This window comes from Saimiri boliviensis, chromosome 1 (genome assembly GCF_048565385.1).
Source record: "Saimiri boliviensis isolate mSaiBol1 chromosome 1, mSaiBol1.pri, whole genome shotgun sequence".
Lineage (NCBI taxonomy): Eukaryota > Metazoa > Chordata > Mammalia > Primates > Cebidae > Saimiri > Saimiri boliviensis.
Window position 1 is genome coordinate 238,926,299 of NC_133449.1, and position 16,426 is coordinate 238,942,724.

Sequence of the window (16,426 nt, forward strand, 5' to 3'; positions counted from 1 at the left end):
TAGGTGTAAGTATTTGGCTTTATTTCTATGTTCTCTATTCAGTTCCATTGGTCTATGTGCTTATTTTTATACTAGTACCATGCCGTTTTGGTTACTATGGCCTTATAGTATAAAGTTGGGTAATGTGATGCCTTTAGATTCATTCTTTTTGCTTAGCCTTGCTTTGGCTATGCAGGTTCCTTTTTGGTTTCCATATGAATTTTAGTATTTTTTTTTCTAGTTCTGTGAAGAATGATGGTGGTATTTTGATGGAAATTGTATTGAACTTGTAGGTTACTTTTGGCAGTATGGTCATTTTCACAATATTGATTGTGCTCATTCATGAGCATAGGGGCTGTTTCCATTTGTTTGTGTCATCTATGATTTCTTTCAGCAGTGATTTGTAGTTTTCTTTAGAGAGGTCTTTCACCTCCTTTGTTAGGCATATCCCTAAGTATTTTTCTTTTCTTTTCTTTTCTTTTTTTTTTTTTGCAGCTATTGTAAAAGGGGTTGAGTTCTTCATTTCATTCTCAGCTTGATTGCTGTTGGTGTATAGCAGAACTATTAACTTGTGTACATTAATTTCGTAGTCTGAAACTTTGCTGAATTCGTTTACCAGTTCTTGGGGTTTTTCAGGTGAGTCTTTGGGGTTTTCTAGGTATACAATCATGTCACCAGCAAACAGCAACAATTTGACCGTTTGACCTTCTCTTTACTGATTTGGATGCCCTCTATTTCTTTCTCTTGTTGGGTTGCTCTACCTAGGACTTCCAGTACTGTGTTGAATAGAAATGGTGAAAGTGGGCATCTTTGTCTTGTTCCAGTTCTCAGGGGGAATGCTTTCAACTTTTCCTTGTTCAGTATAATGTTGGATGTAGGTTTGTCATAGATGGCTTTTACTACCTTAAGGTATGTCACTTCTATGATGATTTTTGCTAAAGGTTTTATTTATAAAGAGTTGCTGGATTTTATTAAATGCTTTTTTTTTGGCATTGATTGACATGACTATGTGATTTTTGTTTTTAATTCTGTTTATGCAGTGTATCATATTTATTGACTTGAGTATGTTAAACCATCCCTGAATCCTGGTATGAAATCCACTTGATCATGGTGGATACTCTTTGATATGCTGTTGGATTCCATTAGCTAGTTAGTATTTTGTTGAAGATTTTTGCATCTATGTTCACAAGGAGTATTGGTCTGTAGTTTTCTCTTTTTATGTCCTTTCTTAGTTTTGGTATTAGGGTGATACTAACTTCATAGAATGATTTAAGGAGGATTTCCTTTTTGTCTATCTTTTGGAAGAGTATCAGTAGGATTGGTACCAATTATTCTTTGAATGTCTGATAGAATTCATCTGTGAATCTGTTTGGTCCTGGACTTTCTTTTGTTGGTAACTTTTTAATTCCCATTTTTCAATCTCATTGCTTGTTATTGGTCTGTTGGGAGTTTCTGTTTCTTCCTGATTTTATCTAGGAGGGTTGTGTATTTCCAGCAATTTATCCATCTTCTCTATGTTTTCTAGTTTATGTGCATAAAGGTGTTCATAGTAGCCTTGAATGATCTTTTGTATTTCTGTGGTATTGGTTGTTATATCTCCTGTTTCATTTCTATTTGAGCTTATTTGAATCTTCTCTCTTCTTTTCTTGATTAAGCTCACTAATAATTTACCAATTTTATTTACCTTTACAAAGAACCAGCTTTCTGTTTCATTTATCTTTGACGTATATATATTTCATTTCAATTTAATTTAGTTCTTCTCTGATCTTTATTTCTTTTCTTATGCTGGGTTTGGGTTTGGTTTGTTCTTGTTTCTCTAGTTTCTTAAGATGTGACCTTAGATTGTCTTTTTGTACTCTTTCAGACTTTTTGATGTAGGCATTTAATGCTATGAACTTTCCTTTTAGCACTACCCTTGCTGTATCCCAGAGGTTTCAATAAATTGTGCTACTATTATCATTCAGTTCAAAGAATTTTTAAATTCCCATCTTGATTTCATTGTTGACCCAACAATCATTCAGGACTAAGTTATTTAATTTCCATGTATTTGCATGGTTTTGAGGGTTCCTTTTGGAGTTGATTTCCAATTTTATTCCACTGTGGTCTGAGAGAGTACATGCTATAATTTTGATTTCCTTAAATTTGTTGAGACTTGTTTTGTGGCCTAACATATTGTCTATCCTGGAGAATGTTCCATGTGCCGATGAATATAATGTATATTCTGCAGTTGTTGGGTAGAGAATGTTCTGTAAATATCTGTTAAGTCCATTTGTTCTAGAATATCATTTAAGTCCATTGTTTCTTTGTTGACTTTCTAACTTAATGACTTGTCCAATGCTGTCAGTGGAGTATTGAAGTCCCCTACTATTATTGTGTTGCTGTCTAGTAGTAACTGTTTTATAAATTTGAGAGCTCTAGTATTAGGTTCATACATATTTAGGATTGTGACTTTTTTTGTTGGGGTAGTCCTTTTATCATTATATAATGTCCCTCTTTGTCTTTTTTTAAACTATTGTTGCTTTAAAGTTTGTTTTGTCTAATGTAAGAATAGCTACTCCTGTTTGCTTCTGGTGTCCATTTGAATGGAATATCTTTTTCTACTCCTTTACCTTAAGTTTATTTTAGTCCTTATGTGTTAGTTGAGACTCCTGAAGACAGCACATAGTTGGTTGGTGAATTCTTATCCATTCTGCCATTCCATATCTTTTAAGTGGAACATTTAGGCCATTTACTTTCAATGTTAGTATTGAGATGTGAGGGACTATTCTATTCATCATACTATTTGTTGCCTGAATACCTTGCATTTTTTTTCATTGTGTTATTACTTTATAGGTCCTATTAGATTTATGCTTTAAGGAGATTCCATTTTGGTGTATTTTGAGGATTCATTTCAAGATTTAGAGTTCACTTTAGCAGTTTTTGTATTGTTTGCTTGGTAGTGATGAATTCTTTCAGCATTTTCTTGTCTAAAAAGACTGTATCTTTCCTTCACTTATGAATCTTAGTTTCACTGAATACAAGCTGCTTGGCTGTTGCTTGTTTTGTTTAAGAAGGCTAAAGATAGGATCCCAATCCCTTCTAACTTGTAGGATTTCTGCTGATAAATCTGCCATTAATCTGATAGATTACCCGATGCTTTTGCCTCAGAGCTCTTAAGATTCTTTGTCTTGACTTTAGATAACCTGATGATCTTTTTGCAATAAATTTCCCAAGTGTTCTTTGAGCTTCTTGTATTTGGATGTCTAGATTTACAAGGCCAGGGATGTTTTCCTTGATTATTCCCTCAAATATGTTTTCCAAATTTGTAAAGTTCTCTTTTTCCTTGGGAACACTAGTTATTCTTAAGTGTGGTTGTTTAACATAATTCTAACCTTCTTGAAGACTTTGTTCATTTTTTAAAATTCTTTTTTGTTTGTTTTTGTTGGATTAGTTTAAGTCTAAAGCCTTGTCTTTGGGCTCTGAAGTTCTTTCTTCTACTTGTTCAATTTTATTGCTGAGACTTTCCAGTGCACTTTGCATTTCTTTAAGTGTGTTCTTCATTTCCAGAATTTGTGATTGTCTTCTGTTTATGTTATCTATTTCACTGGAGATTTTTTCATTCATATCCTATATCATTGTTTTTATTTAAGTTGGACTTCATGTTTCTCTGGTGCCTCCTTGTTTAGCTTAATAATTGACCTTCTGAATTCTTTTCCTGGCAATTCAGAGAGATCATCTTTGCTGGTGAGCTAGTATAATCTTTTGGGGGTATTAAAGTACCTTGTTTTATCATATTACCAGAATTGTCTTTCTGGTTCCTTCTCTTTTGAGTAGACTGTGCCAGAAGAAAGATCTGGGACTCAAGGACTACTGTTCAGATTCTTTTGCCTCATGAGGTGTTCCCTTGATTTGGTGCTTTCCTCCTTCTTCTAGGGATGAGGCTTTCTGAAAGCCAAACTGCCACAATCGTTATTTCTCTTCTGGATCTAGCCACCCAGCAGAGCTACTGGAGAATACATGCAAAGAGTACTATGATGTTATCCATCTTCAGGTCTTTCAGCCATAGATAAAAGCACGTGCCCTGGTAGAGATAGACTCTGTGAGGGGTCCTTGGTTGTATCTTTAAGTGCACTGATTTTGTGTTGGTTAGCCTCCAGCTGAAAGGCAGCACTTTCAAAAGTGCCTTAGCTGCAGCAATACAGGGAGAATGCAAGAATTGCCCAATCATAAGGTGGTGGGCAGGGCTACAGAGCTCCCAGGAGATTAAGTCCTTTATCTCCAGCTACCAGGGTGGGTGGAGAAAGATCATCATCTTGAGGCAGGGTTAGACTGTCTGAGCTCAGATTCTCCTTGGGTGGAGCTTGCTGCAGCTGCTGTGGGGGATGGGGGTGTGGTTTCCCAGGCCATTGGAGTTATGGCCCCAGAGGGATTATGGCTGCCTTTGCTGCATCACACAGGTTGCCAGGAAAGTGGGGGAAAGCTGGAAGCCACAAGCCCTCATGCAGCCCAAAAATCCAGTCTCACTCCCACCATGCTCCCTCAAACAGCACTGAATTTATTTCCAGGCAACCAATGAGCAAGGCTGAGAACTTGCCCCATGTTATGAGCCTCCCAGGTGAGAAAGAAGGTGGACACAGTTCCTTTGCTGTCTTATGGAGCCTGCCGTGCCTTTCCACCTCCTTCAAAGGGGTTGTGGATTCTCTCGACTTTCCCTGTATGTTCCTGCAGGAGTTCTTGGAGCAAAAGTTCACAATGTGAGTCTCCACATGCTGCTCTCTCTGTCCAGGTGGGAGCTACAAGTTAGTCCTGCCTCCTATCTGCCACCTCACCTGGCACATATGATCTCTCTAATAGAAAGTGGACGGGCACAAAATCCAGATGAAAGACCGTCTTTCTTAAAATGTTTAATAGAACTTGAACCAGTTTTGAGAACATTTGAAGAGATAACTTTTCTTGAAGCTGTTATTCAGCTAAAGAAAACAAAGTTACAGAGTGTTTCAAGTGCCATTCACCTATGTGACAAGAAGAAAATGGAATTATCTCTAAACATACCTGTAAATCATGGTCCACAGGAGGAATCATGTGGATCCTCTCAGCCCCATAAAAATAGTGGTTCCCCTGGAACTTCAAGGTCCCTGTCAGCTCCTCAAGACAATGATTTTTTTTATCTAGAAAAACTGAAGACTCTTCTTTTATGAGGCTGCATGACTATTCAGTAAATCACAGTTGGGATAGTACCATTTCTGCATCTCAAAGGGCCACATTCTGTGATCACAAGACCATTCCATGCTCTTCAGCAATAGTAAATCCACTCTCAACTAGAGGAAACTCAGAACGTCTACAGCCTGGTATAGCCCAGCAGTGGATCCAGAGCAAAAGGGAAGACATTGTGAACCAAATGATGGAAGCCTGTCTTAACCAGTCACTAGATGCCCTTCTGTCCAGGGACTTGATCACGGAAGAAGACTATGAACTTGTTAGTACCAAGCCTACAAGGACCTCAAAAGTCAGACAATTACTAGACACTACTGACATCCAAGGAGAAGAATTTGCCAAAGTTATAGTACAAAAGTTGAAAGATAACAAACAGATGGGTCTTCAGCCTTACTCGGAAATACTAGTGGTTTCTAGGTCACCATCTTTAAATTTACCTCAAAATAAAAGCATATAAATAAGAAAAAAAAAATACCTTTGCAATTTACTTCTTCCTCCACTCCTAGCTTCACTGTTTCATTTTTTACATAAGTTATATTGAGATCTTATTCACATACCATCCAATTCACTCTTTAAAGTGTACAATTCATTACTCAAAGTTGAACACTTTTTCATGTGCTTACTGGCCACTCATGTACTTTCTATGAAATTATTATTCAAATCCACTGCTCATTTTTAATTTGTTTGCCTTTATATTATTGAGTTATGAGTTCTTTCTATATTACAGATTTAGATACCTTACGATACATGTATTGCAAATATTTTTTCTGTTTAGTGATTTGCCTTTTTGTTTCCTTAATAGTGATTTTTGAAGAATAGTAAGTTTAAATTTTGATGATGTCTAATTTATCATTTTTTCATTTATAATTCGTGATTTTGATGTACTAAGTAAAAAATCTTTGTGTATCTCAAGGTCATAAAGATTTTCTCCTATTTCTTTGTAAATAAGAAATTTTTCTTTATAAAAATTTTATTTAGAAATTTTACAGTTTTTGCTTTTACATTTAGTTCCATGACTTTTCATGCTGTGTTTTATAAAAGTTGATGTTCATTTTTTCCTTCATATATGTCCAGTAATTTCAACACCATATGTTGGAAAATTTTTCTTTTGCCACTGAAGTGTCTTGGTACCCTTGCTAAAGCAAATTGATCACATGCGTGTAATCCCTATATGGACTTTGTATTCCATTCTGTTTTTCTAGATGTTTACTTTTATGCTAACACTACATTATCTTGAACTCTGTAGTTTTGTAATAATTCTTGACATCAGGTATATAAGGCACCCAGATTTGCTCTTTCTTCAAGATGTATGTTAGACTGCTTGTCTGACATCTTACTAAGTTTTCATTCATTTTTCGCCAGCCTTTTTGCTCTCTGTGCTCAGTTTAGGATAGTTTCTTTTGCGATATCATTAATTTTACTGACCTTTTTTTTTTAGTGTCTGCTCTGCTGTTAAGTCTATTAATTGAATTTTTTTTTAATCTCAGATGTTAATTTTGAATTCTAGAGCATTTGTGTGGCTCCTTTTCATATATTCAACTTCTTTATTTATATCCTTGCTTTCTCTTAAATTGCCAAGCTTTGATAGTAGTTCCTTTAAAGTCTTTGTCTGCTAATTCTGTATCTCAGCCACTTTGGTGTCTATTTCCATTCACTTATTTCTGTCATGATTAAGCGTCACATTTTGCTACTTCTCAGCATATCTAGTGATTTTTTATTGGATGTTAGATATTAGAAATGCTATATTATTGACTGTTTAAATTCTGTTGTCTTCTTTTAGAGTGTTGATGTTTGCTTTGGCAGGCAGTTACTTGCATATTAGTTTTATCCTTTGGAGACTTATTGTTAAGCTTTGTTAGGATAGGTCTAGGGTAGTCTTACTATAGGGCTAGTTTATTCCTACTACTAAGGCTTAAGTTTTCTGTAGTCTTTATTGAATACCTACACATTCAAATGGAGTCTTTCCACTCCAAGGAATAACAAGTTGAATGTCATTCAGCCCTGACTCAGCTCAGAGAATTGCTCAGATAGAAAACCCCAGCAGTTGTTCTTTGCCTGGATTTGTGGAGTTCACTTACACCTGTGCAGTTTTGGATTAGCCACTCAATGGGACTCTTATGCAGGTTTCTGGCATTCTTCTTTCCTGTAGCTCCTCCCTCTCTGGAATGCTGCCCTGTAATTTCCAGCCACTTCAGCTTTTCTGAGCTCCTGTCTCTCCTCAATTCAGAGAAACTGCCAAGCTCTGCATGGGCCCCCTTTCCTGCCCTGAGGTTAGAAAATTGCTTCCAAGCTGCAAGTCATGCTTTCAGGGATCATAGACCTATACTGCCTCTTGTTGAATGTTGGAAAACAGACATTTTATATGTTTCATTTAGTTTTCTAGTTGTTTATGGGTTATGGGGGTGGGTGTGCAAAGACCATGTAATTACTACTCCTTCATGAAAGGAAGCAAAAGCCCTTCCCCTTCTGATTTTAAAATACATGGCTACTTGGGAGGCTGAGGTGGGAAAATCACTTGAGCTTGGGAGGTAGAGGTTGCAGTGTGCCAAGGTCGCACCACTGCACTCCAGTCTGCATGACAGTGAGACCCTGTCTCAAAAAATGAATAAAATAATAAAATAAGTGGGAAGAAGTATGAAAAGAAAAAGAAAACAACTCCAAATAATAAAAATAGTATTAGCTAGAATGTATAAAAGCAGGCCACATTAAATAACTACTGGTTAAAATTCAGATTAGAACAATCTTTAGGAGTGTATTTTGGCAAAAAAGAATAAAAAGCTTAATTTTTTTTTTTTTTTTACTTTTGAACTGGAAATTCTTCTTTCAGGTATTTATTCAGAAGAAATAATCAGACATATGTGAAAGTTTTAATTAAAGACAGTTATAGTAATGAAGTGGCTACACTGTCTGGGTAATTGTTGCATGCCAGGAAGATTTAGGACACTGTCATATGCGAGGAGGTTAGGAACAGAGGTCTAATAAAGAGAAGAGAAGAAAAAGCGAAACAGCTCTCTCTATAAAGAGAGGGGTTTCTGAGACAAAAGGTGGTGAATGCACTGAATTTTATAGTCCACTCTGAGGAGGCAGTGTCTGATTTACATAGGGCTCATAGATTGTTTTGTTCCGGTAAGGCATGAAGTTTGCATAGGGTGCGGGAAAGGCTGGTCGTCCCACCCTAATCTTATTATGGGAATAGACTTTCTAGTTGAAATGCACCATGTTGTCTGCTCCTTACAGTGCATGTGGCTGGCAGAGACAGGAAGACGAAGCCGCCATCTTGAAAATGTCTGTCCTTAGTTCCTGCCAGCATTCACCCATGCAAGCTCCTAGCTTGCTTGTCTATGTCTGTGCTCAACTTTACAGGCTGCTCTTTGTTAGAAAACGTTTTGGGCCTGCTGTTTAATCCATGTAAACCCTTAGCATGTCAAGATTCTGTGAGTCTGAGTTAATGCACTGTAGTATTATTTCTACTCCCAGTGCCAGCAGCAACAATTACTATTACCAACAGAACAATTAGGATAAAGGACCTTATGAGGCATGGGTATATGGTAAGATTAAGACTAAGAGAAGAGGGTTGAAAGGGGAGCAAAAGCAAGATTGAAACATTACTAATGTCATGGCTTTTCTTACTAGCATTACTGAAAATAAAATAAAACAATACAACAAAAACAACCTCAAACTGGAAAGTGGGGAATTCTTTTCAAGGTAATTGAGATATGCACTAATCTTTTAAGATTCTCAAGAGAGACAGAAATTATAGCTCTGCTCAGTTTACAAACAGGTTTTTTTTGAGTGGAAAATAACTCTTTAAGTGAGGAAATGAATTCTGGGACTTTCAGGTACAATACTGATGAGATGCTATATGACTGGTATAGACTGAATGCTCGTACCCCTCCTCCCACTTTCATATGTTGAAATCTTTATGATAATTAATATTAGGAGATGGGACTGTAGAAGGTAATTAGGTCATGAGGTGATGCACTCGTGAATGAGGTTAGTGTTCTTAAAAAAAGAGGTCCTAAGAGATCCCTTGTCCTTTCTGCCAGGTAATGTTATAGTGAAAAGATGGTTGTCTGGGATGTGAGCCCTCACCAGACACTAAATCTGTGAGTACCTTGATCTTGAACTTCCCAGCCTCCAGGACTGTGAGAAATGCAGTTTTTGTTGTTTATAAGCCACCCAGTTATGGAATTTTGTTTTAGCAGGCCTGAATGGACTAAGGCAATGACTTCATGGCTCAGTTTTGCTACCTGTCAACTAGGAAAACCATTTTGGTAGGCTTTTAAATTAAATATGTAAAATGAATACAAATATATGAGAATTGAGCATTATTCTACACCTTCAGTGCTATCATCATGGGTCAAACCACCATCAGCTTTGGTATCTATGCTTCTTCCCTGTGCCCTTGAAATCTATTCTCTACACCAGCAGACCCGCAATCTTTTTGGCACCAAGGACCAGTTTTGTGGAAGACAATTTTTCCATGGACCAGGGTCAGGGAGATGGTTTGGGGATGAAACTGTTCCACTTCAGATCATCAGGCATTAGGTTCTTATAAGGAGGGCTCAACCTAGGTTCCTCGAATGAGTGGTTCACAACAGGGTTTGCGCTCTTACGAGAATCTAATGCTGCTGATAATCTTACCGGAGGCAGAGCTCAGGCAGTGATGCTTGCTTGCTGGCCACTCATCTCCTGCTGTGTGGCCTTGTTATTAACAGGCCATGGACTGGTACTGGTCCATGGCCTGGGGGTTAGGGACCCCTACTCTACACAATACCAGGATTGATACTTTTAAGATACAATTCAAGTCAAGTGAATGGCAGATAACTCTAGGCCAAGAAAGACACATGTGCAAAAGCAGAAGGGCAGCAAGTAGCAAAGTATCCTTTGGAAATGATAATATTTTGGTATTGGTAGAACTTTGTGTAAAGTTTAGGGACTGAGTTGAAGAGAAAGAGAGGGAGTATATCTTGAGATTTCACACATGGTTGCCTGAGGTGTGTGTTTTAGGTGATAAACAACTATGGAATACATTTAAGCAGAGAAGTGACAATGTCAAGTTAATATTTTAGAAAGGTAATTCTGAAAATGCAGGAGACTATGGACTTGGTAAGGAGAAGACTGATGAAAGAAAAACTAGAGTTTGCACATTGAGGGGCTTATTGTCTGGGTCTTTGTGACCCAGACTCTTTGGACCCTGACCCATGTAGGTGAGACAAACAATACGTTAATACACTTACTCCAGGAATTTCACTCTCTAATAATAAAAGAATTTAGAGAACAAAGACTCTTAATAGAGCAATTTTTACTCAAAAGAGGAGAATATGAGTTTAGAGGTTTAAATATACGTATGATCATCCTGTAGCTTATTGGGAGGTCTTTCATGGCCAGCCAGCAGGCTTAAGATCCCACACTGAGAATCAGTGGGTTAGAAGAGATAGTTATTATGTAGAAATAAAGGGGAAATGATAGATGCAAAAGTTATTCGTGAGGTACAATTGAAAAGACCTGGAGAATAATTGATCAGGATTTGAAGAAGAGGGGGAGTCAAATTTGACATCTAGGCTTCTGGCTCTGGTGATTATTCATGACCAACAGAGATAGAAATTCAAGAGGAAAATCAGATTTCAGGAGATGGGCTCTGTTTCAGACAGAGTTGTGAAGGTTTTTTGCATCATCCAACTGAAGATATCTAGTCGACAATGGACTAAAGCATAGGGGAGATATTTGGGCTGGGTATGGTAAAATGGCAGAGAATTTCTCACACACTGTGAGTGGTGCTGCCACTAGAAAAGGCATTTTGAAATATATGAATTTTTTTTTGTCATTACAATGACTGGGGGTGGCATTGCTGGCAGGTATGAGAGGGGACCAGGATGTTAAATGTTCTGAAATAAAAGGGACAGTCCCAAACAATGAATTGTTCCACTCAAAATGCCAACCAGTTGTGTCTCCATTGGGAAACACTGAAGCCCTGGAAGGGAGATGGTGCAGAGTGAGCAGAGAAGAGGCCACAGTTCAGACAGGAGAGGACCTAGGAACAGAAAGTGGGAAGACTGAGGAAGAATAGGCAAAAATAATGGCATAGAAGCCAATGAGAGAGTTTCAAGAAGAATCAGCAGTATCAAAGACAGAGAGGTTAAGAGGCCTAGCAGAGCCCTGAAATATAAAATAGATTGCACCAGTGTCAGTGCTTTTCTATGGGAATTGAGCAGAGCAAAAGTGAGGAAAGCTGCTGGCATTCTTTGGGCTATTTGTACTCACTTCTATAATTATCAAGTATTTTTTAAATCAGAAATAGAAAGGATACTTTTTAAACTGAAATAAGAATATGTGAATCTGCCTAGATAAATAGTAGTGACAAATGATTCTTTTGTTCCTATAATTCGCATACTGCTTGGAAGAGAGTTTTTAATGTATCCTAATAATGCTACTTTTTATTTGTAAAAATCAGTATTTTATAAAAGAATGTCCTATTTTAGTTATTGTGGTCTACTTTCTTCATTCCTACTTCATTTTACAGATTGAGAAAGAATTAGACAGTTTAACTCACCTATGAAGTTATGCATAGAATGCAAGAAATTTGAGCTATTCAATTTCTTATCTATGACTATTAGATGCTCCCTCCCTCTGGTTGCTTCTTGCTTTGCTTAGAAATAAAAGCTAAATTTGCTAAGGTATTCTGAGCTTATTTGTTATGGACGGAGTTCTATCTGGAATTATAAAACTTTGTTTGCATTTTTGTCTTTCTTCTCTCCCTCCTTCCCTTCTTTCCTTCTTCCTTTTGCCTTCTTTTCCTCCCTCCTCTCCTCTCTCTTTCTTTCCTTTTCTCCTTTTCTTCCTCTGTTCCTTCCTTCCCTCTTTCCTTCTATTTTTCCTTTCTTCACTTTCTCCCTTTATTCTTTCCACCATTTGTAATCAGAAAGAATTGAAACCAATTTATGAAGGTACATGAAACACACAGAACAGCAGCTGTAAAAAGCAGGATGAAAGAAGAAAATAAAGCAAAGGCAGGGTGCATTAAATTAAAAGGAGACATCTGTTGTTTCCAGGCAGTGAAATAAGGTGTTGAGAGGTAAAATTGACATTGAGGGTGTTCCTAGTAATGAATGTAGAGCCAGGGATTTTATGTTCCACGCAGGTTGTTGGTAACTCGCTGATTTTGAACACTACTGGTACCTGGGAATGTCAAGACTGGAAGCCACAACTTTTGGATTCTTAAATCCTAACTTTCTGCCCTAGACCACATAGAACAGATAAGACCGTCAAGCCCAAATCCTTTGCCTAAAGGAAAAGAGCAGTTTGCAAGCTTCAGTGTACCACCCAATGAAGGAATAAAAAAGGAGTGAGTAGTATGAGTAGGGATGGAATGTGCCCAGGAAAGGTGGGGCTCCCTGAGTGGCAGGAAAGGCCAGGACAAGAATGGAGTGTGTTGACTGCAAGAATTGCAAGTTGTTCTTGGCAGCCTTAAGTGTCAGGAGGTCCTATGACAAGCCTGATTTAAGGAGACAGGAAATAATCTAGAAGGCAGTCCTCTTTGGGACGAGACAGAATATTTAGCAGGCTATGCAAGATGGGGTATGTGGAGAATACAGAGGTGTGGCTTAACAGTAAGGGGGGAAGAATTTAACACACAGGTCAAATAACATTCAGCTTGGGAGCAGAGGTCCTCTAACAAGAAATGTTTACTGTGAACGAGCTGTCTTATCAGAAGGCAAAACAGCACAAGTTGCAGAATTCTGGGGCATGTGGAATGCATGTTGCCAGAGTGAATGGCATGTGACAAATATGCATTTGGGGCCCTGGTATTCCATGAAGCTGCACTGTGTCCTTGCTAGTTTGTGGTATCCACAGGGTCATGAGCAGGTGGATGAGAGACACGCTTGCCTGCATTGCTTCCCTGAAGCTTGCTGCATACCATATTTCTTCCAACATTTTTAGATGGCACCAACTTTTTAGTTGTCTTCTTTTATCCTAGAATTTGTGAATTGCTGAAATGCATTGGTTTATATGAACTGGACACTGTCACTTGATTCTTAAGACAAGAACCAAAGGTTTATTAACAGGCTGCACAAGCTGTTGCCTGTGACATACTTCTCCACCTCCACAAGGGCCCTTCTTTCTGGCATGCAAATATTTGGGTATGAATTAGTGGGAAGAGAACCCAGGACCTGTGAACTCTATTTTTAAGGTTTGTAGCATGTTGTGCTGTAAAGATCCAAACATTTGGGAGAGAATAGAGCAATGGGGTTAAACACGAGGGCTCTGAAGTTGTCTGGATTTAAATTCTTGTGTGATCTCAGGCCTGAGAATCCTTACTTGTAAAATGGAGAAGAGAACAGATCTGCTTTTATAGAGTGGCAACGAGGGTTTAGTAAAAGAGTGCATGGAAAGTGTATTTTAAAAGTTCCTGGCCCACATGAAATACCCAATAAGTGATAACTAGCGTTTTTATGATTATGATGTTCAGAACTGAGGAAAGACCTGGCTCAAATGGCAAAGTCCCCAGTGCTAAGGTTGTGCCCATTTCCTGCTTGGACATCCCTGTCAATATCTTCTTGCCCTAGTCTTATTCAATTCCTTTCTGGACTCTTCACACTTCCCACAATTCTGCTTTGCTCCTAGCAAAATAGGAATGAAGACAGATATGTACTTTGGGCTTGGAAAGAGTGAGAGGCTAGTGCTGGCCTGGGTGCCTGAGGCCAGAGCCTTAGCTCTTCTGTCCAAGGTGCTGAGTCATAAGCAGTGGTTGCAGGCCCAACTGCACCCCTGGGACTTGGCGTGGCATCTGGGGAGGATTAGCAGATTATGATCAGAACAAGACATAAAGAAATTGCAGCCAATGTTGATAAGCAATTTGGAAGGCACCCAAAGGAGGGAAAAACATGAAGGCAGGCTTCAAAATCAAAGTGAGCGTGGGCAGACAGAGCCTTTTAGGGGGCAGAGGCTTAAATCATGCAACTCAGGGAGGCCAAATATTTCCTTTTTTGTTATTGTTTCTTTGGGTGCTTAAAGGAAACGATGGATAATAATTGGATTTTGACATTTAGCCAAATAAAAACGTTTAAAATGTAGAGCAAAGGATCACTCATGCATTGCTGGTAGAAATGTAAAATGGTATAGCCACTCTGGAAATGAGTATGGCAGTTTCTTACAAAACTAAACATGTAACTCATACAACTCAGCAAATTGCACTTTTGGGCATTTATGCCAGAATTATGAAAACTTATGTTCACACAAAAACCTTTATAGGAGTATTCACAGCAGCTTTATTTGTAATGGCCAAAAACTAGAAACAAACCAAATGTCCTTCAGTAGGTAAGCTTTTAAACATACGGTGGTATATTCATACCATGAAATACTACTTAGAAATATAAAAGAATGAACTACTGTTACACACAACAGCTAGATGAATCGTCAGAGAATTATGCTACATGAAAAATCTAATATCTAAAGATTACACACCTTATAATTATATATATAATATACACATGTTTTACATATATATACACATATAGTATATATTTATTATGTATACATTATATATAATATACATAGTATATATACATATATAATGCTCATTTATAATTCTGAAAGTGTTAGGACCCTTAAGAATTATGCTAAATTTACTCTGCCTGGGCTCTATAAATGGAACAACAGAGCATCTGTTTATAGCATGGCTTATAGAATATTTTAAGCCTGCCGTTGAGACCTCATGCTCAGAAAAAAGATTCCTTTCAAAATATTACTGCTCATTGACAATGCACCTGGTCACCTAAGAGCTCTGATGGAAATGTACCGGAGATTAATGTTGCTTTCATGCCTACTAACACAACATCCATTCTGTAGCCCATGGATCAAGGAGTAATTTTGACTTTCAAGTCTTCTTATTTAATAAATATATTTTGTAAGGTGATTGCTGCCCTAGATAGTGATTCCTCTGATAGAGCTTAGAAAAGTAAATTGAAAATCTTTGGATTCACCATTCTAGATGCCATTAAGAACATTCATGATTTATGGGAGGAGGTCAAAATACCAACATTAACAGAAGTTTAAAAGAAATTGATTCCCACTCTCATGGATGACTCAGAGGGATTCAAAACTTCAATGAGGGAAGAAACTGCAGATGTGGTGGAAATGTTTAAAAAAACAGAATTAGAAGTGGAGCCTGAAGATGTAACCATTGCTACAATCTCATGATCAGACTTTAATGCAGGGGAAGTTGCTTCTTATGGATCAGCAAAGAAAGTTGTTTCTTGAGATAGAATTTACTCCTGGTGAAAGTGATATAAATGTTGAAATGAAAACAAAGAATGTTGAATATTCCATAAACTTAGTTGATCAAACAGTGGCAGGGTTTGAAAGGATTGACTCCAATTATGAAAGAAGTTCTATTGTGAGAAAAATGCTATCAAACAGCACCACATGCTACAGAAAAATCTTTTGTGAAATACAGAGTCCATCAATGTGGCAAATTTTACCATTGTCTTATTTTAAGAAATTACCACAGCCACCTTGATCTTTAGCAACCACCACCCTGAGCAGTCAGCAGCCATTAACACTGAAGCAAGACCCTTCATAGCAAAACAATTACAACTTGCTGAAGGCTAAGGTGATTATTAGCATATTTTAGCAATAAAGTATTTTAAATCACGATATTGCATTTTTAACATAATATGATTGGACACTTAGTAGACCATATTATAGTGTAAACGTGACTTTTATTGCACTAGGAAATCAAAATATTTGTGTGACTCACTTTATTGTGATATTTGTTTTATTGCAGTGGTCTGGAACAAAACCCAGGATCCTTGTTTATGTATATATATTTTTGTGTATGTACACACTGTTGACCCTTGAGTAACACTGGTTTGAGCTATGTGGTTTCACTTATACACAGATTTACTTCTGCCTCTACCACTCCTGAGACAGAAAGATCAACCCCTTCTCCTCTTCCTCATCCTGTTCAATGTGAAGAGGATGAGGATAAAGACCTTTATTTTGATCCGCTTCCACTTAATTAATAGTAAATGTATTTTCTCTTGCTTATGATTTTCTTTTTGTTTCTTTTTTCTGTTTATTTTTATTTTTATTTTTTTTTTAAGAGATGGAGTCTCACTCTGTCACCAGGCTGGAGTGCAGTGCATGATTTCAGCTCACTGCAACCTCTGCCTCCCAGGTTCGAGCAATTTCTGCCTTAGCCTCCCAAGTAGCTGGGATTATAGGTGGCTAATTTTTGTATTTTTATTAGAGA

The 16,426-nt window shown here is 37.6% G+C and overlaps 1 long non-coding RNA gene and 1 pseudogene across 2 annotated transcripts in view; both read left to right on the top strand.

Moving 5' to 3' along the window:
* LOC141581078 (uncharacterized) overlaps positions 1–16,426 on the top strand; it is a 675,731-nt gene that overhangs the window by 448,458 nt on the left and 210,847 nt on the right. The gene's annotated exons all lie outside the window — the stretch shown is intronic.
* On the top strand, positions 4,611–5,629 carry LOC101027735 (receptor-interacting serine/threonine-protein kinase 2 pseudogene; annotated as a pseudogene).